The 21524-nt window shown below is 41.4% G+C and overlaps 1 long non-coding RNA gene across 1 annotated transcript; it reads left to right on the top strand.

The window, feature by feature from the left end:
• Window positions 1–15754: 15754 nt before the first annotated feature.
• On the top strand, window positions 15755–20938 carry LOC120110561. The gene is made up of 2 exons (XR_005511681.1): window positions 15755–15881; window positions 20543–20938. It is a non-coding gene; the product is annotated as an uncharacterized LOC120110561 (long non-coding RNA).
• The last annotated feature ends 586 nt before the right edge of the window (window positions 20939–21524 follow it).

The raw sequence follows: 21524 nt of genomic DNA, 5'->3' as shown, positions 1-21524 counted from the left end.
TTGCAAAACCTACACTTACACCCAGTTAAATTAATGGCATTAGTGAAACCGTTAACCTCATATAAGAAGTCATAGCCGCCCTTAGGTGGGAAGGAGGATGCACACGTTTACTTATATTCTTGGGTGATTGTTACGTCACTTAAGATTATTTTAGTCATTTCTTAATTTTTTCCTAGCAAGGCACTTGGGTCCCATAATGTTAAAGGTTTGACAAATGTTCTGTTAAGTCATGAGTTAAAGTGTCGGATAAAAATAAACCTCAGGGGGGTAAGCTTAGGTTTTCCAAACTATTAGGTGTAAGTGTAACTTATCCGTAATCTCAAGGAAGTTTTTGTAATTTACTCAAAATAAAAATATGATTAAAAATTTCAGATATCAGCAAAAACTGTACCACAATTATTGGCTTCTATTTGAGAGCAGAGCGGCAAAGATTCTTGTATTGTTATATTTCAAAAAATCAGAAGGAAACCTATCCATAGAAACACATACAGCTAGAAGAAGAAGAATAGCTCGGTTAGCAAACACCCATGAAAGCACAAGTTTAATAATTCAATGGTAATAGCTAGATCAGAGTTTGCATACATGTATTAACATTGATAGTTCTCTGCTAGAACTTACAGATTGCAAAAATTCATTGTCATCAGCAACCAAAGTTTCCCCCAAAAAATACAAAAAGGGAAGCAACTCCTACAAGTTGAAAGGAACTCACCAGCCAAAAAAAGTGAAGCGTTAACATTGATAGTTCTCTGCTAGAACTTACGGGTTGCAAAAATTCATTGTCATCAGCAACCAAAGTTTCCCACAAAAAATACAAAAAGAAAAGCAGCTCCTACAAGTTGAAAGGAACTCACCAGCCAAAAAATTGAAGTGCAATCACAACACAAGCGCCAAATTTTTCTAGAACTTAAGAGAAAGGGAAAACCTTTCAACAACTTCAACAGCATCTCAAGGCACAAGACAGAACTGCAGAAAAATGGTTATCTTTCAAAGATAACATTCATAAGACTTGCAGATATTGTTGTTGACATATCTCCTCCTCTACTACTACATCGCTTTGCTTGGTAAAAGCCTATCTCTCCACATCATGCTTGGTTGAACTTATAATTGCACATGACTGCCTCTATTAAGTATATGTTTCGCATTCTATCTTTCAAAGATAACATTCATAAGACTTGCAGATATTGTTGTTGACATATCTCCTCCTCTACTACTACATCGCTTTGCTTGGTAAAAGCCTATCTCTCCACATCATGCTTGGTTGAACTTATAATTGCACATGACTGCCTCTATTAAGTATATGTTTCGCATTCCGTCTTGCTAGAAGACCAAAATGTATCCTAGTGATTTGTCTCAAGCACTAGTCTGTATGAATGACAATTTCAACAGAAGAAAATGCATTAAATTATTTATCCGCAGTTTATTGGCAGATCATATTTCATTCTATGCCCACACAAGAATCTGACAGAAGGGCCAAGTCTGGCAGCTCGCTGAGTACGCTTACTTGATTAAGTAATAGACATAACAGATTAGCTTCATGAATGATCCCATCAGAGTCATTATTTTGAATATAATCTCCAATTGCTTAGCAAGGGTCTCCCTTACTCATTCTTCCACACATTCTACTCCTTAAGATTGATACACAGACTTGAGAAACATAGCTCAAGCAAGAAGAGGATATTATTTTCAAAGAAATTGCGTAATGTGAATCCTATATACCAAGAGTCCAAGTGGCATAATTCATAATCTCTGCTGGACATAAACAAGATTATAAGATAATCAAAACTACCACTGATCATGCTTTTGGAATAACATAACATATCACAAAAGACAGGTCAGAATAATAGTAAAATTATAATATGGTAGAGAAAATGACTTGCATCATCAAGAGGGCACCTTTGAGCGACTGGATTAATAAATGACCAAAAGTTCAGTAATCATCCCATCCAGTGAATAGTGATATATTGGCACATTTTTTAATTATCAAACATCCCTGCAAGAAGAATCTAACAATATGTGACATAATGATGAAATCATAATATGGTAGAGAAAAATGGCTTTCATCTTCCACAAAATATCCCCAGTAAAAATAGCATTTAATAATACATTAGCACATGGCAGCAATCCCAAGAAAGGATGATTTAAGCACAGTGTCGCAACAAACAAGCTATTTTTTTTAAAAAAAAAGAGCATTTCTAACAATATGAGTTCATTGTTTTCACTCCTCTAACCATCATGTGTCATTTGACACTCAAACTACAAGAGCAGAATGACTCCTACAAGATCATAACTTCAGTTCTCTATATCCCTCTACAAACATACAAAATGGAATATTCAGAAACTAGTTATAAAAAAGATTAAAAATAAATTAAAATAAAGTGAAAACATAAAAAATATAAAAGTAAAATGAAATATATAATAAACATGAGAGAACATAAACTCAAAAAAAAAAAAGAGTTTTCAAAAGTGAAAAAAAAGATGCAAAAAAACAGAAAATATTATACTATAAAAGAGAAATAAATCAAATTTTAGTAAACAAAATAGAATAATATTTGAGAAAAGCATAAAAGACCAGATTGCTGAAGCCCTATTAGAGAACAGATCAGAAACAAAATAAAATAAACTTAAAACTGATTCACACATGAAAAGATGACAAACTAATTGATTAAAAAAAGTGGAAATAAAGAAAGCTGGACTCCTAAAAGTAAAAATATGAAGGAGCACTAAAAATTCAGTAAAATAAATAATTTGTCATGATTTGTGTTTCTAGGCTTAAATATGTTCAACAATATATGTTATGTCCTTTTCCCCTCTGTTTTCTATAGTATCTCTCTTTTTTTCTGTATTTAAAAGAATGGTGCATTAAATATGCCTATCAAGGAGTAGACACCATTTACAATAACATAAAGTTGGCAGATATGCATAAGTACCAAAAATACAAATAACACAACCTCATCACCCACAATGTATCAATAAAAAAATATTTTAAGCATCTAAATATGATTATTATCCAAATTACTAAAACTAAGTCACATCATATTTGAATCCCACTTGCCACGTTTTCGAAAGAGATATGGATTCTACAACATCAAAAGCTGCAGCCAGCTTCATTGAATAAGATTGCCAGTGATTCTTGTAGCAACAAATCATCAAAATTCTCTACAGAAGTCCTAATTTGCCATCTGCATTAAGTGTGTGCGTATGAGAGACAAGCATTGAAGTAAAATGGATGAATCTAATTTTTCCTATTCAAACACAAACACATAACTTCAGCGTCTTGGAAGAAAATAAGTGGGATTTCATGGAGCAACAAGTGCAGTAAGAGAGCATCGCTTATCCAAAAGTGTAGTGATTCAACGACGAAAATCACATTGAACATCTGCATTAAATAAAGTTAATAACAAAGGCAGACCTCATGATACATGAATTACAGAATTTTTTACTTGGATACTAATTAGAAATATGAAATCAAACTATTGCAAGAGACTGCACATGTATATCGGCCAGAAAAATAAAGCAGATAATAAAAATTACAATAACTGCATTCACAAGCAAGCTAGGCGAAGCAGACAAAGATAAATACACAGATGAAGCCATCTGAACACAAATAAGAAGTTTTTACTTCAATCACCAACCCAAGTACCAAATGTTTCAAAGAAGTATCAGCAAACAAATGGAAGCAGACAATTAACAAAACAAAATGCTTACAGACACTAGCTTGTAGAAATTCCCCTGTTAACCACACTGCTTACACCTCCGTGTGAACCAAATGATTGCATAACAACAGAACAAATAGACAAAACCCCACTCAAACACAAATTAAACTCCAAATCCCACTCAAACACATAAATTAAACTCCAAATCCCACTCAAACCAAGAAAAGCAAAAACAGCAAAGACGTTGAGAATTTATCCCAATCATCACGCGATAGTGTAGAAGATTAAAATCAAAGACTATCAAAAGATCAAAAAGAAATATCCTTTTGAATGCCAGTTGCAAATCAAGGGAAAAACAGAGAATAATATAAAAGATATATCAGCAATAAAGTAAAACCACTTCAATCAGTAAAAAATATCTCACAGAGACTAGATACATTTCCAACTCCGATCCCTGCAGAACAGTGGTTAACCTCCACAAGAATGCAAACATCATCAGACATGTTAACAATTCAACCTTTATAAAATCTATTGAAATTGGCATGAAACTAAACAAGAAACTTTTATAAAATCATAGGAACAAATAGTTCTATCAACCTATTCATATGGAAAATGATCTAACACCATGTTCAGCAAAATCTATTGAAATTGGCATAAAAACAAACCCCAAGAACGAAAATAAAACATCAAAATCTCCACAATGTTGAATAAATCACATAGGGCAAGTCCCGGAACTAGATGATCATCACAAAACTAGAACCCAACAAATCATAGCTAGGACACGAAATAACACGGAGATCACCGCCTAACCCTAAAACCATATTAGAAATCAAGAACCGACCAAACCCGAACTTGAAACCAAGAACAATCACCGGAATCCAAAGAACACCGAGACCAAGCTAGATAATAAGAAGATATAACCCTAAAACCAGACTAGCAATTAAGAACCAACTAAAACCGAACCGGAAACCAAGAAACATCTCAGCAAACCAACGAACGCCGAAACCAAACTTGAAAACAAGAAACAAGTAATCAGTAGCCGAATCAAGAATGCAAAAAGGCGAAAAGACACGAAATGGGGACGGATCGCTTGCCTCCACGTCGCTTCTCGTCTTCCGGAGGTGGCTGAGGTTGATAGAGGGATCGCCGCTGCAGGGGCGCAAAGAAGAAGGCCGACTCCAGGGTTGTGACTGCCCGGCTCGCCATCCGTTCAAGCCACTCGCGCGAAAGAGAGCTCAGGTTCTCCATATCAAGGCGGCCCGATCGCCAGATCCCGGTTGGGAGAGAAGGGGAGAGAGTCGGAGGGAGGATAAAAGTCCCCACATAACCCTTCAAGCCTCTCGCGCGAACGCCGAAATAGTTCTCAGGTTCTCGATCGCCGAATCCTGATGGATCGTTGGAATAGAACGGGGCAGAGCGAGGGGGCAGTCAAAAGTTTCGAAGAAAGGTCAAGTATATAGGCGACGTCAGCTTCACCTCTACGGCTCCACGTTACTTAAAATAAATTAAAATAATAATTTTTAATAAAAAATATCGAATTTTGAACAATATTATTTTAATAACCGGTGGAACGCTATAAAAACTGAGGGTGAATTTTGATACAATAATCAAGTTGCTTCATTGCAACCCAAAGGACATAGGTGGGCCGTTCTGGCGGCTGGGAAAAAAAAGGGGAACGGGGCTCCGGAGAGGAGGGTCCCTGAGGGAGATGGTGGGGCGATGCGTCGGCGTTCATCGGGAACTTGGGGGTCATCGCCGTCGAATCATCGGAGAGTAGACAGGGATCCGGAGAGGGTCTGAGCCTGTGAGGAGAGAACAGGCTGAGCGAGTGATCTAAGACGCAAACAGTCAAACAGTTGTGCGAGTGTGAAGGGAGGAGGTTAAGAAATGGCCTCTACTGGGGAGGGAAGACCGGCGAAGCCACCGCAGGGGAAGGAGGGGGGATCGGGTAACCCTTTTCCGGGCGGTGCTGCGAAGACCCCGTCGTGGGCAGATGTGACGAGGGGGATGTCGAGACGACCGGCTTGGACCAACCACCGGATCTCTGCACGGGAGCTGGCATCGCTTCAGAGGCGTTTCACTGAGGTTGTGGAGATCCCGGAGGAGGAGTTGGAGGGGACCAGGGCAATTTGGCGGAGCTCGACAGTGTTAGTGCGAAGCTTGGGGAGGAGCGTACCGGCGGAGTGGGTGGCGAAGGAGTTCCGGAGAGTGGGGAAACTGGATTATGATGTGGAATGTTTTCCCCTGTTGGAAGGCTTTGTGGCGGCGAGGTTTGCGACGGAACAGGATCGGGAAGCTGCTCTGCTAAATGGTCCCTGGACAGTAGCTGGTCAATTGCTCGCCGTGGAGCGTTGGCGTCCAAACTTTGTGCCGGGTGCGGATGGAGTGGGGAGAGTGGTAGTCTGGCTCCGGTTACCGGGGTTACCGCTGGACTATTGGAAGCCAACCACCATTCTTCGGATTGCAGCGGCGGCGGGCAACCCATTAGCAGTGGACGGCATCACGGAACAGGGTCGACGGTTCGGATATGCCAGGGTGAAGGTGGAGGTGGACTGCTCAGCCCCTCTCAAACCGGGAACCTTCGTTATGGGCCGATCGTCTGGGAGTGGGGCGAGTTTCTGGCAGGGGTTCGTTTATGAGAACCTGCCAGCCCCGTGCACCATCTGTGGGAGAGTTGGTCATGTTGGGGGGGATTGCAGAATGTCCGCCCCAGCGACAATGGAGGAGGAGGAAGAAAAGAGACGACGGAAGGGAAAAATGCCAGCTGAGGGCGTAATCCCGGAGCAAGTGGATGTGGAGGTAGCTGTGCCAGAGGAGCAACCGGTTTTCGGCCCCTGGTTGGTGACGAATAGGATTTGGCAGCAGCGGCCAGCCAAGCCGGCCGTGAGGAAGAAGGTGGCGGACGAGTCGGTGGTGAGCCAGGACCCAGTTCCGACACCTCTGCGCACAGATCCGGTTTCAAAGGGTGACAAGCCGATTACGATTGTCTCTCCGATAGACCTTGAGGGCTGGCAGAAACCCTCAAAGGTTGCACGGAGGAAAACGCCGGAGAAGGATGTGGCGTTGGCTGGAGCGGGCACAAGCGGAGGGGAAGGGCTGAGTCAACTCAGTGTGTGCACCGAGCTGGGCGCCAAATCAAGCTCCAGGCCGGTTGTGGGTGGGCTCAAACCGTTATCGGGCCGGGTCGTTGAGGGGCCCAAAAACATTCCTGCGGGGCGCGCGGGCGGACCGGGCCTCAGCCCACGGAAGCGGTCGAGGAGCCCTATTAAGCTCCCGGTACTGGGACCGGCTCGCTCCGCGGGGTTCTTCTCAGGATCTACCGGGCCGATGAGGGGGCAGGTGGGGGGTAATCGCCGGAGGAGCAAGAGCTCCCCCCCGCCACTGTCGGCGACACGCGGTAGACCTCCCCGGGCGGAGCTGGTGTGCCGAGAGGCCGGTCATCTACCGGTCACCGGGGGAGTGAAGGCTTTGGGCAAGGCGCGGCTGTTCCGGGTGGCATCGGCGGCGGCCTCCTTGTCGGAGTTGGGGGCTGCGGCGGCGACGTCGGAATCGAGCGGCGGATCGGTGGTGGAGGGGAATGGTGCGGCGGGGGGGGCTGCAGGTGTCGATGCCAGCCACTGTGTGCTCATCCCGTCGGAACCCCTTCAACCGATGAACAGTGTGCCAGGCTATGTGGCACAGAGCCAGATTGTTACAGCTATGGAGGGGATTACAAGGCGTCCCGGGGATTCAATTACTGCTTTGGAGGAGGGAGGGCATCAGAGGAGGTTGGAGGAGGCGGGGGAATCCGGTGCCACAGCGTGCCATTTGGCACAGACCAATAGTGAAGCTCACAACATGGTATTGGCCCAGATTATGAATGCTGTTAAGGGAGGGTCTACAACTCAGGAGGTGAGCACAGGCGAGATGATTGTGGAAGATTCTTGTAGGTGTGGCCCCGGGGAGCTGGGTTGCGCCAATCCACCTAGTGATTTATGAAGATTCTACTTTGGAATTGTCATGGTGCGGGGAAACCTTCCTTTGCCCCGGCTTTTCGCAGGTTGATGCTCCAGCACAACCCGGATATTTGTGTTTTATTGGAGACTCGGTTATCTGGTAGAAGTTTAGAGAAGGCAAGGAGGGCCGTGCCGAGGTCATGGGGTTTCTACGCAGTGGATTCTCAAGGTCTTTCAGGAGGTATCATTGTTACTTGGGCTCAGAATGATTATAGAATTGACATTTTCAATGTGTGTACTCAAGAGGTAATCTTGGTTATCTCGGATGGCAACCGGAGGCCATGGGTCTTTGCAGCGGTATATGCTAGCACAGACTATAGGGAGAGGAGGATTTTGTGGGAGGAGGCATCTCTATTGATCAGCCAGGGCCAACCGATGTTAGTAGCAGGGGACTTCAATTGCATTACCAACTCTCAGGAGAAGATGGGGGGTAAGGCCTTCACCTTTAAAAAGAAAGTCAAAGAGTTTCGGGATTTCCTTGACTTGAATGGATTGGTTGACTTGGGCTACTCTGGCCCGAGGTTTACCTGGTGTAATAATCAATAGGGGCAGGCCCGAGTTTGGGAGAGACTGGACAGAGTTTGTGCGACGGCAGGATGGGTTCAGTGCTTTCCAGATTATCACGTCAGACATTTGCCGAGGATTGCATCGGACCATTGCCCATTACTAGTGAGTATGGATACATTTACTCCGGTTCGCCCCCCGTTTAGATTTGAGAAGATCTGGCTCTGCTACCCTCGGTCGTGGGAGATGGTTAGGGAGGCGTGGAGTTTGCCCGTCCGGGGAGATGCCATGTACCGTGTTTCCCGGAGGTTGGAGTTGACCTCTAGACGGTTGAGGAGGTGGAACCGTGAGGAGGTGGGGAATATTTTCAGGAGGATAGAGGATTTGGAGGAGGTCATATCCAGATTACAGTCTCAGGAGGTGCAGAGTGGAGGCTTATCGGAGGGGGAGTTGGGGGAGCTCAGGTCACACTTGGCTCTACATGATTCGCTTCTTAGACAGCAGGAGATTTTTTGGAGACAGAAGTCAAGGGTTCAGTGGATTCAGGAAGGGGATCGGAACACCAGATTCTTTCATCAGTCTACAGTGATTAGGAGGCATCAGAATAGGATCAAGGCTATCAAGGGTGAGGATGGGCAGATGATGGAGGACCCGGACACGATACAGAGGATTTTGGAGAGTTTCTTCAGAGTTAGATGGACAGAGCAGACACAGGTTGGGAGTCTAGTGGATATCCCGAGGCCTCAGATCCAGGTGTCGGATGAGGAGACTGCTGCATTGATCAGGCCGGTATCAGAGAGGGAGATCAGGGAGTCAGTTTGGTCTCTTCAAGGGGAAAAGGCTCCAGGGCCGGATGGTTTTCCTCCAGTGTTTTTCAGGAGGTATTGGTCGATTGTGGGACAGGAAGTGACAGAGGCTATTCAGCAGTTCTTTAGTACAGCTATGATGTCGAGGGATTGGCAGAGGACATTTATCACACTGATACCTAAACGACAGGATGCTACTGAGCCGGGGCATTTTCGGCCGATCAGTTTGTGCTCGACTTTGTACAAGGCTACGACGAAGATACTTGCAGTCAGATTGAGGGACATTCTTCCGAGGTTGATCAGTCTGGAGCAGGGAGCCTTTTTGGGTGGGCGGAGTATTACAGATAATGTGCTTATTGCTCAGGAGTTTATGTTTGATCTTCGTAGGGCCCCGATGAGGAGGAGCCTGATGGGGATTAAGCTTGACATGGAGCGGGCTTATGACAGGGTGAGATGGGATTTTTTGCAGCAGTCTTTGCAGGGGTTTGGGTTTCCCGAGATTTGGATTAGTTGGGTGATGAGTTGTGTGCGGTGTCCCTCCTTCGCCATCCTGGTGAACGGCACTCCATCCCGCTTCTTTGAGTCTAGCCGAGGGTTGCGCCAGGGTTGCCCTCTTTCTCCTTTGCTCTTCACGGTGTGCGCAGATGCGCTCTCCAGGCTTCTTAGACATGCTACATCCACACAGGAGTTAGAGGCCTATAGGCCGGCAGAGGGGGCAGTGTCGATCTCTCACATTCTTTATGCTGATGATTGTTTATTGTTGGCTCGGTCGACTCCGCAGGCCGTGCAGGTCATCTGTAGGATTCTGCGTGTCTACTGCGCAGTGTCAGGGCAGTGTGTTAATTTGTCCAAATCAGCAATATGTTTCAGTCCGAAGACGAGAGTGGCAGCGAAGCATTCCATTCTGGAGATTTTGGGGGTGGGGGAGCAGGTGGGCATATTGACATACTTGGGGATCCCGATCTCAGGGCAGCGGCTTCGCAGTAGGGACCTTACCTTTTTGGAGCTTAGTATCAGACAGAGACTGGAGGGCTGGCAGAGACTCACACTGTCGATGATGGGGAGGATCACCTTGGTTCGGTCAGTTCTCTCGGCGATTCCGACTTACTTCCTCTCTAACTCTCTTATCCCTATGGAGGTCTTGAGGACTATTGAGCAGCTCTTTAGGGACTTCATCTGGGGGGGGAGTGGTGGCAGAGGCGGTATACATCTGGTTGCATGGGAGGTGGTGTGCCAGCCGACCAGGGCTGGAGGATTGGGATTGCAATCCATGGTGGTGAGACGGGAGGCGTTAGCGGCACTTCATGTAGCTAGATTCTGCTAGAGCCTGACAGTTTGTGGTCTTCATTGATGAGGGCCAAATATGGGGCCCTAGTTCCGGGGATTCGGGCAGGACGACACCATTCGCCGGTCTGGAGGGAGATGTGTGCCAGAGCTGTGCAGGTGCTTCCGGAGATTACATGGTCTATTGGGGATGGTCGGTCGATAGATGTTCTGGCGGACAGATGGGTGACTGAGCAGCCGATTAGTCTTCTGCCGACTCTGGTGGACTCGGCGAGATTGGTTGGATGCAGAGTTTGTGACTTATATGACCAGGCTGGGGGTCAGTGGAGGGAGGGGCTGGTTCGGGAGACTTTTGGAGAGTAGCTGGCAGAGGCGATTCTGGCTTTACCGGCTCTTTTGCGGGAGGAGTCAGATAGGCTAGTGTGGAGGCCGTCGGGACGGACGCGGGTCCGAGCTAGAGATCTTCTTCCCCTATTCAGGAGGGAGTCCGGTCGGCAGATAGAGGGAGGTTGGATTTGGAGGTTGCGGGTTCACCCGCGTGTGGCTTTGTTCATCTGGAAGGTGGCGTGGGGTTGCCTACCTTCCAGAAGCGTACTTGTTCGGAGAGGAGTACGGATCTCGCAGTGGTGCATGGTGTGTACGGAGGTGGAGGAGACTATTGATCATGTTCTTGTGCAGTGCCCGAGGGCAAGAGAGATCTGGAGTAGATCGCCGGTTCCCCTGCCCCAGTCGGTGGAGTCGGCTCAGGCCTTGATTTCTTTATTGAGAGGATCTATGCGGAGCCCCAGCTTGTGGGAGGAGGGTATTCTTAGAGCATATCTGGCTTACCATATCTGGTTGGACAGGAATGCTGGCATTTTTGAGGGTCGGAGGATTTCATCGAGGATGGTGGTTGATAGAGCTCTATTACAGGTTGGGGAGGTCACGGCAGCCTCAGCGGTATTCACTAATGAGATGGCTAGGGACATCTGGGGCACTTCACCCGCTTTTACAGCGCCCAGGTTCGCCCTCGTCTCTTGGGTGCCCCCACCCCTTGGTCATCTCAAAGTGAATTTCGATGGGAGCATGATGATGGATGGTGTATTTGGAGGGGTTGGATTTGTGATCAGGGACTCCTGGGGTAGGATGGTGGCAGCAGGGGGTCAGCGCACGATGGGTCTCTCAGTTGTTGGGGCTGAGCTTCGAGCTGCATGGGAGGGTTTGTCTTTTGCGAAGAGAGTCCTTAGTGCCGAGTGGGTGCTACTGGAGGGGGATTCCTCTGTGGTGGTTGATTGGATCCGAGGTGTGGATAGATATGGGGATGGTCATCCCCTCATTAGAGAGATTCGGAGACTGGCTCAGGAGTTCGGTGGCTTCCAGGTAGCCCACGTATATCGGGAGGCGAACAGGGTAGCAGACTGGGTCGCCTCCTTCATCGCACGACACTCTGGGGAGTTCCTTTGGACATCTGTAGGAGAGATTTCTTCAGATTTGTACTCTTTACTTTATCGTGATCTGGCAGGATGTACTCACTTTAGAGCTATATAATTTGCCGTTTTGACAAAAAAAAAAAAAAAAAAAAAAGGACATAGGTTTGAAACATGGAAAGGCTTTCTGGATATATGGAGATAAGTCTGTATATTTCACCCTTTTCAAACCCCACAATGCTGGGAGTTTTATACGTTGAACCATCCCTTTTGGTTCAACCCAATTGATGTTACACTCCTGGCATCCCATGAAAATCCAAAATAACTATATATTTCATGCATTCTTGTTAAGATGATAGCCTCTGTCTTTTGTCATGATTATATGGGAGGTAGATTCCCACCCCACAGAGAAAGAGTAGATAAAAATTTGATGCTAGTACATCCAAATTTTAGAACAGCCAACCGAACACTTTCCCATCATATCAGTCAGCTAATGAGAGGGTGCATGGTTGGGGATCATTGCATACTGTATGCTGTATATGATTTGAAGGAGAAATGAATAAAAACCACACAACAGGGTTTAGGAGCCAAGGAGTTCCCCAAGGTCGTGAAAAAGGACACTCTAATAACTTGCCATTTTAGTTTTGGCTTCATGGAAAAATAAAAGAAAATTAAAAATGTCTCTCTACTGATCTAATAGCAAATAAGGAGACCCTACAAAAAATAACCTATTAAATCCAATCCTTGTCCGTAGAGAAAAGGACAAACTAAAAATCAATTTTAGTATTTCTTTAGAATCTTTTGATGGCATAGTTGACATGTATGTAGATTTCCAGTAAAATCTTTGAAAGTTAGCATGAAGGATTTGGGTTAGAGACCCATTGCCAGCTCAATTTCAGTTACAATTTTCTATCTTATTTCAGGATCTCACTTAAAAAAAAAAATAGCCGAAAGATATTATTTGTACTTTTTGACTATGTATAAATATCCAAAATCTACACAATATATAGTGATATAAGACTAAATATATAGTAGCATGGGTCCTCACATACTTTCTCTATTTAAGCTTTAATATTCTCACTACATACCAGACAAAGGTTAAATCTAGGTAAATTTAATCATAAGTACTACAATCAACCCATGATGGGCCTAAAAAAACTCGTGCCTGCAGTGTATTCTAGTCCATATGGGCTATGTTCCAGGTTCCTTTTGATACAATTTAAAATAATTCTGGACATCATCTAAAAAAAAGTAGCCAAAAAATATTATTTGGATTTCTTGATTTTGTATAAGTATTCTAGATTTATTCAATACATAGGTGATGTGGGATTAAATATATGCACACATAGATCTTTGCATCTACTTCTACAAAAGTATTATATAGAAAAAAAAACAGCAGAGTGATTCCACTAGAGAATTGTTGGTCATATATTTTAGAAAACGCTTTCCAAGAGTCACTCAAGTGCAACTGTTGTGCTGGCCAAGAAGTCTCCCCCTTGTGTTTTCCTTTCTTAAAAAAACAAATGCATACACAGATTTATACAGGTAAGCCCCCACTAGTATGCTATGTTTGATTACGGCAGACGGACGGGAAGAGAATGCTATACGCGCGTGGTATTATACGTAACGTTTGTGGCAGGTTGTCTTGTAACAGTTGGCATTACATGGATCCGAATGGGCCCACCGCATCTCATGCCTTATAGATTGGGCCTCACCTTTCCAACCCATTATTTCCCCTTCCATTCCAGAACACGACGGAGAGAGAGAGTCGAAGGAAAGGAGGCCCCTCGCCGAGCGGCGGACGGGAGGTATAGGCATTGGCAGTTCCATTCACTATAAATCTTCACCAGTGCTTTCGGTATTCTATCTCTCATCTCTCCTCTCTTTCTTTTCCCCTTCACTCTTCTTGTTCTTCCTTTCATGAGATCCTTGGTCCTTCTAGGGTTTTGAAAAAAAGCCGCGTGTTTCTGACCTACGGTTTCGATTCTTGCTTCACTTGTTTTTTGAGTTCCAGTGAAAATTAACTGTTTCTTGTTCCAGTGGGGTTACTCATGGATTCTTGGAGGGTTTTAGCTTGTGGGGTTTTGATTCATTGCTAGTTTCTTTTATTTCCTGATTCGTATTATCATTAATATTTTTCTTTTTTAGTTTCAAAAAACTGAAACTAAGATCCCGTTTGGGAGAGCTTTTGGAGGGCCAGAAAGTACTTTTTAACCCTCCAAAAGTAATTTTGGATGAAAAAGGATGTTTGGTAAAAATTTTGGAAAGCTGTTTTAGCTTTTCCAGAAAGCTGAGGGAGAAGCTTAATTTTGGAGCTTTCCGAAAACGCTGTTTTCAGATTTATCGGGAAACTATTTTTTTGACCACAATAACCTCATTCATTTTTTTCCTTCCAAAACACTCATCTCACCGTCTCTTCCACTCCCACCCATCCCCCTTCCTCTCCGCCGCCGCTGCCCCCAATGCCTCTACCCCACAGTGGGAAGGTGCCGAATAAGAAGGAGAAGAAGGGTCGGTCTCCCTCTTCCCACGATCGATGTCCCCATCATAGATGGGGAGGTGCCAAAGAAGGAGGTCAGTCGCCACGGATGTCCCCGCCCCCACAGTGGGAAGGTACCGAAGAAGAGGAAGAAGAAGGGGGCTGCCCTTCCGCTTCCTGCGGCCGCCGCCGGCCACGACCCGCCCCCCACTCGCGTCCGCCTCGGCCCGGCCTCTTTCCGGTGCCATCGACCTCGCGGGAGGAGAATACTTCGCAGGGGGCCAGCCGCGGCGGCCGAGACTACCGCAGGCGCCGTTAGCCATAGCCCGGCTCCCTCCCGTGGCCGCCGCGGCCTGGCCCCCTTTTGGCGCCGCCGGCCGCGCGGGAGGAGAAGAAAGGGAAGGGGGAGAGGAAGGAAGGAGAAGAAGAGAAGAAAAAAGAAAAGAAAAAGAAAAGGAAAAAAAGAAGAAAAAGGAAAGAAAAAAAAGAGAAGAAAGAAAAGAATAAATAAATAAATGCATAAATAAATATGTATATAAATGAATGAATGAATGAATAAATAAATAAGATAATAAATAATATATTTCAATGAATAAAATAATAAATAAATAAATACATAAATAAATATATTTACGAATGAATGTATAAATAAATAAATAAATAAAATAAAATAATGAGTGAGTGGAAAATAATATGATCTTTATGATATTGATATGTACAGTGAATTTGTCGCCATTGCAAATAGTTAAGTAAAGAGAATCTGTTAAAAGAGATAAATAGTCATTAGAAGGATGAAAAATTAATTTACACTAATAATTATAATATTTTATACATTTATTGTTGTATTATACTATAAATATAATATTATATTACATTATATCATAATATATTAATATGTTATGTTAAATAATTTAATATTATGTTACATTATGGAAAACTAATTTATACTAATAATTATAATATTTTATACCTTTATTATGTATTATACTATAAATATAATATTATAATATATTATATCATAATACATTAATATGTTATGTTAAATAATTTAATATTATGCTATATTATGAGAAATTAATTTATACTAATTAATTATAATATTTTATACTTTTATTATTGTATTATACTATAAATATTATATTATATTACATTGTATCATAATACATTAATATCTTATTTTAAATAATTAATATTATGTTATATTATGAAAAATTAATTTATACTAATAATTATAATATTTTATACCTTTATTATTGTATTATGCTATAAATATAATATATATTACATTATATCATAATACATTAATATATTATGTTAAATAATTTAATATTATGTTATATTATGAAAAATTAATTTACTCTAATAATTGTATTACTATTATGCTATGCTATACAATGTTCATATTACTATATTATAATAATATTATTTTACATTACAGTAACATTATACTATATCGTATATTATGTATTAATATATATTATGTTTTATTATGCTTTGTTGTATAATACCATGCAATATCATCTCAGTTTGTTTACCAAACACATGTTAAAGTGTCACATCACTTTAGAAATGTAGTTACCAAATAGCAAACATCTTTTTATAAAAGCTCTACTTCAGACAGCTCTACTTCCAACAGCTCTACTGCCAACAGCTCTCCCAAACCGGGACTAAGAGAAGTGACATAAGGTCGGTAACTTAACCGAGTAGATGATGAAGAAAGAGAGGATCTTGGTGCAGTGCCAATGGACATAACGGTAGGTTGGACCATGTTCGGTGTTTATTTTTTGTTTTTTTTTATTTTCACAATGCTACTGAAAATATGGTGCAACGTTGCTTCCTTTAACCAAATATGAATGAAACTTCCAATCAAAAGGAGGGCAAAGGTGAAGGTAGTAGGGACCTTATCGATGATGGTGGCTTAGATGCATGGGGAGGACTCTGATGGAACTGATGATGAGAGGAGAGGATCAGGAGAATCTGGGGTGTGGTGGTGGAAAGAGATGATGGGAAGGAAGTAAGGAATAGAATATTGTAAGAAGACATATAAGATGTATGAAAATTTCATTTGTTTATATATTGTTTATTTTAGTATTATATATTGAAAAGCGTTCAAAGTAGCAAATTCTCCTCGGTTTCACGGAGATAAGATTAAGAGATTCAGGTGTAAGAAAGAAAAAACAGTGCTTTCAGCTACAAACATAGGGCTCGTTTGGTTCGCGGGAAAAGAAGGGGGAAAAGTGTGGTCAACGGAAAAGTAATAAGATGCCTCTTGTTTGGTTGGAGTTTTCAAAGGAGAGAGATGGGAAAGTTGTATTCCCATGGGAATATGATTCCCATATTTCATGGGAAAGTCTTTCCTATGAGAAACATAGGAAGGTTACTTTCCCGTGGGCGGGAATCACTTTATTTTTATTTTTTCTCAAAAAGCCCCTTCAGCATTAAAGAGGCATTAAAGACCTATTTTTATTAAGGGCATAATAGGAATTATTACATAACTTTTCCAGGAAAGTGGATGGCCAACCAAACATAAGCACTTTGGAAGTTTGTCACTTTCCCATCGTCAACCAAACATGCCAAAAGTACTTTCCTTAGGCCATCCTCTTTCTAGAAATTTGTTTCATATTCCTAGGAGAGAAAATGCTTCCCGCGAACCAAACGAGCCCATAGTTCGCACTACCAATGAATTTTAAAGAAAATATATATGCAAATACTGTTCCTCTACAAACAAGAATAATAAGTGAAGAAGAACAAGAACCAAAACCGATTATGCGATTTTAGGTGACGGTGAGTGAATAGGAATAAAACTTCAAGAAATATTATCTAGAACATTATCGCAAATGCAGTAGTGATATTAAAACTAGTTCACTGGCATCAAAATACATTATCTTCAGATTTTCTAACTTACGATATTAGAACAGAATACATTTTCACCTGAGCTATTCCAACAGAGTCTCCTGAGTTGGAGAATTGCCTGACTAATATATTTGTAGAATCCCCCCACACAAACACACACACACACACACACACAAAAAAAAAAAAAAAACTCATGTCAGAGATTTCTATCGACCTTCAATTGTAACTGTAAGTTTATTGCTGGAAGACCAATCTCTTTCCATCAAGGAGTTGCTATGCAGAAGCCTGGCCTTTTAGGCTGAGGTAGCAGTGCACTTTCAGTGCCTAACATGAGTACTACCTCTGCCATTGTCGGTCTATCTTCGCTCCCTTCTTGCACACACAAGAGAGCCACTTGGATACACCGTAATACTTTAGACTCTGGATATGCACATCCCACTGCTTCATCAAGTATTTCCAAGCATCTACTTTCTGTCCATAGTCTCCATGCCTGTGATAACTCATGGATGTTTAGAATGAACAACTACAAGTTATATTTAGAATGATGACATTATTGCATTTTGAGTACTCACATGTCCTAAAAGGTTTAAGCAAGCTTTTGCTTGATTGATCATTCTGTTCTTCTTACCACTTAAGATTTCTAACACTAGAACACCAAAGCTGAAGACATCTGATTTCACTGAAAAGATACCATCCATTGCATTACTCCGGTGACATATATCCACTGCATGTCATTAGCAAAATTAGTTTATGCAACTAGGATATTGCACTCAGGTTTATACTTTATGAATTGATACACTTATGTACTTACTATGTCCCAACAATTCTGATTGTATTCTCTTCAATTTGGTCAACCTTAAAATTCTTGCAGTGCCGAAGTCTGAGATTTTTGGGTTTAGCTCCTCATCAAGAAGAATATTACTGGCCTTCAAATCTCTGTGGAATAATTTTCAACCTAGAGTCTTGGTGAAGGTAAAGAAGTCCTCGAGCAATTCCTAAGATCATGTCGAGGCGCTTTTGCCAGTTCAAAAGTGCACTTCTTCTCCTATCTGGTCCAAAGTTACACTCTTTATTAGTTTGACAAATGTATTCTGAAATTCAACCTTAGCTACTTGTTCTTTACCTTTTTTCCCTTTGAGATAAGTCCACTACATATTCCAAATAAACATAATTTATCATTTAGAAATATTATACTCTTCAAATTCATGAATAAACTTATAATCATAAGTTGAACTTATATTTAGCACCAGGAAGAATGCCTTATATACTAATCCTTATATGAGATGAAATAAAATAGTTTTGCACCTTAGTTATTAGCGATTGATGTGAGGTTGAGATTCTGTCCATTTCATTTCAATAGGAGATCTAATACGTAGTGGTGAGATTATGGGTAAAGGAAGTGCCAAGTTAGAGAAGTCAGATTATCTACTGCCACCATTACCACCACCTCTGTTGATTCTTTTAAAATAACCAACTTGATTAACTAAAATGCATTCTGTTATAATTTCAGTCCTCACAAATTCATGCCATATACCTTTTTTTTTGAATGATAAGAATGCACATAGTGTATGAAAAGTTAGATAGATATTCTTCATGGCGGTCTAAGCTTAACTAGCAATTATTATGTTTGGAAATAATTTAACCTGATATGGAAGAAAAATATATCCATCTTAATTGTTAATTCCATTGCCTCATAATCCCACTCTTGGTTTTCTAAAATCCTGCATAGTTTACCTTACTTAGAATACCTAAGCAGAAGTCTGAGCATGCGTGATGATCAACTAAATCAAATATTAGTCACTCAAGCATGCGAGATGTCCATCAGACATTGCATTGGAGTATAGAGCATAAAGTAGTCAAATGGTGCAAGGATAAAGACCAAACCGAATATGAAGCAGTCCAAACTTGTATTTTGCAAGTACTCATACACCAGCAATCGTTTCCTCTCCTTCAATGCAGCAGCCAAGAAGGCGAACAAGATTTCTGTGCTGAAGTTTGGCTATCAGCAACACCTCATTTGTGAATTCATGTATGCCTGCACAGAATCTTGGGACAACCTCCTTGACAGCAATATTTTCTCCATCTTCCCAACTGACCCTGCTAATTGCTATATTTAGGTGAGTTCCACAATGCTCTTTTTTCAAAAGTTTGTATCTTGCATAACTGTAGGATCAAGTAGTAGTATGCCCTATAGTCAAAAAAATTACCTTGTAAACGAGCGGCCAAATCCACCCTCTCCAAGTTTATTATCACAGAAAAGTTATTGGTGGCCAGTTCTTTATTGTATGTTATATCAAATGAAAGGTTAAACTCTGGCTCAATTTTCCTTCTGCTTTCCGTTTGTAGGGGGTACTAATTGTTTGTACCTAGCATGAAAGTTTAGTATAACAAAATCAATTATGTGAGATCTTGAATTCAACTGTACTCGCATCTCGCATCCCAAAAAAAATCAAACAAAGAGGAAAAAAATAATACTTGTAAACAAAAATAATACTTGGTAAAATTTCATTTAGACAGCAATTTTTTTAATTGATGCACAGTAATGTATTCACAAGGGGTACAATTGTGGAATTCATGGTTGACAGAGTGCTAGGGTACCAAGAGCTAAAGATATACTAGGTAACAATCAGAGCTCAGCAAGGTCTGTTGTTAGAACCGTGCTTAGATTGTTTAATGCTTGGGGGTCACCTCTGACTGGAAATAATGCAGAAGTCATGCCATGGTTCAGTAGAGATTATCGAATATCTTGTAATTTCTTCCTTTAGTTAAGCCTGCAAATGCCATTTGATATCTAATAGATTATGGGTGGGCCTATCCTTGTTTTTCCTCATTAACACAAAATATGTGCATGTACTCTAAATTTAGCATTATTAATGATAAACAATAGTTGAGGTAATGAATGTAGTCAGTTGTCAAATTGTAGAACAAGCCCTGCAGAACCATAATAAAACAAATGCACAAAGCAATCCATGCAAAGTTTGTTTTCCAATAATATGCCCAAGGAAATTATAGATGGGTTTAGAGGTTACCCAAACTACCAAGGGCAACAAATGTAGATGGATAGAGTTGCAACTACCAAGGGCGAACTTGTGAAGAAATAGATCAGAATTCGATATGTTGTAATAGCATATATTCCAAGACACAAGCATTTATTACAATTGAAAATGCTTGTCAATTGGGACATGTTATTTCTTACAACCAGACTGACTTTAATATATTTTCTATGATTTTCTGGAGCTTATAATATTATACTACCAACTACTAATATATGCATGTTTTGTATTTGGGGTGAATACTGGATCATGAGACAACAATGAGCATGATTTAATTAGCCGTTGGTATTGTTTTTGTTAAGGAGTTGTTGGTCATTTGATCGTTGGCTTTGTGAGCTTCTAGCTCTCTCATTTCCATTCTTGTTTAGAGCCTCCACATTCTCAAGTCTATTTTCTCTGTTGTTAATAGCAGTACGAGCTTGTCTCTTGGTTGTTCTACTTTGGATTTTTCTTGTCTTTCCCTTTTTTTTTTTTTTTTGAGAATATGATAGTTATTTGCCACTACTCAGGTTTGAATACGAGACCTCTCACTTGGAGAGATGGATGCCAACTAGCTTAGTTACCAGCTGTTAGTGTTGAATACCATTGTATTATTCTCTATCTTGGGGCATAGTGTGAAATGAGGGGCACTATTTCTCCACCAAAACCATATTCATTGGGGAGGATTTGGGTTGTGCTGCGGTGATGCAGTTTTTGGGGCATTGGATTCACATGGTTCGGTCCCAAGTCGGAATTTCTTTTATGTGTCTTTTCTAGTACATCATACCATATATATCCTTGCATAATATTGCTTTCCATATTTGCTTAAAATGATTTTGAAAGTTTTCTCATCGATTTCTTGGTTTTTGAGAATATATATTGTATTGATTTTTTATTTACATAAAATTCTTCTTAGAGTTACTTCTGAACTATTATCTGAATATAGGTGACACCTAAAGATCTTGCATCAGTCATCCATAATGGCCATAGAGCTTCAGCAGCTCTAGAAGCGATATGCACATGACTTGTCTTAGACAAGTTTTTTGATACCAAATCTTGTTAGAGGATACCCAATGGCCATTCGCAGCTACAGCTTTCTCCCTTGAGACACAATAAACACAAAAGCTAAACCAAAGAAAATCTTTATAGAAGGTAAATGTAGATGGAGAATCATGGGAGAAATTAGTCCTTATTTAACTGAAATTGAGCCAAGTCACACTCTAAACATTAAGGTGTTAAATGGATGGAGGAAGAGAACAAGGGAATCAGCAGCTTTCCACCATATTGATCTTTACTGCATCATTTTTCATCTTTAGGGATCATTTACTGATCAATATGTTCACTAATTGTTATTTCTTGGCCACAACTTTTTCTAGAAGGAAAACGCTCAATTGAACCTTTTTGTAGAACCTTAAAAAACACTTCCATTGCAATTAGAGGTGGCAATGCTTAATCTGTCTAACTTGATCATCTGTTGTAGGTCGGTTTGGATTACTTGTTTAATAAAATGGT

Source organism: Phoenix dactylifera, chromosome 4, assembly GCF_009389715.1.
Source record: "Phoenix dactylifera cultivar Barhee BC4 chromosome 4, palm_55x_up_171113_PBpolish2nd_filt_p, whole genome shotgun sequence".
Classification (NCBI taxonomy): Eukaryota; Viridiplantae; Streptophyta; class Magnoliopsida; order Arecales; family Arecaceae; genus Phoenix; species Phoenix dactylifera.
This window is presented reverse-complemented; position numbering and strand designations above follow the sequence as displayed.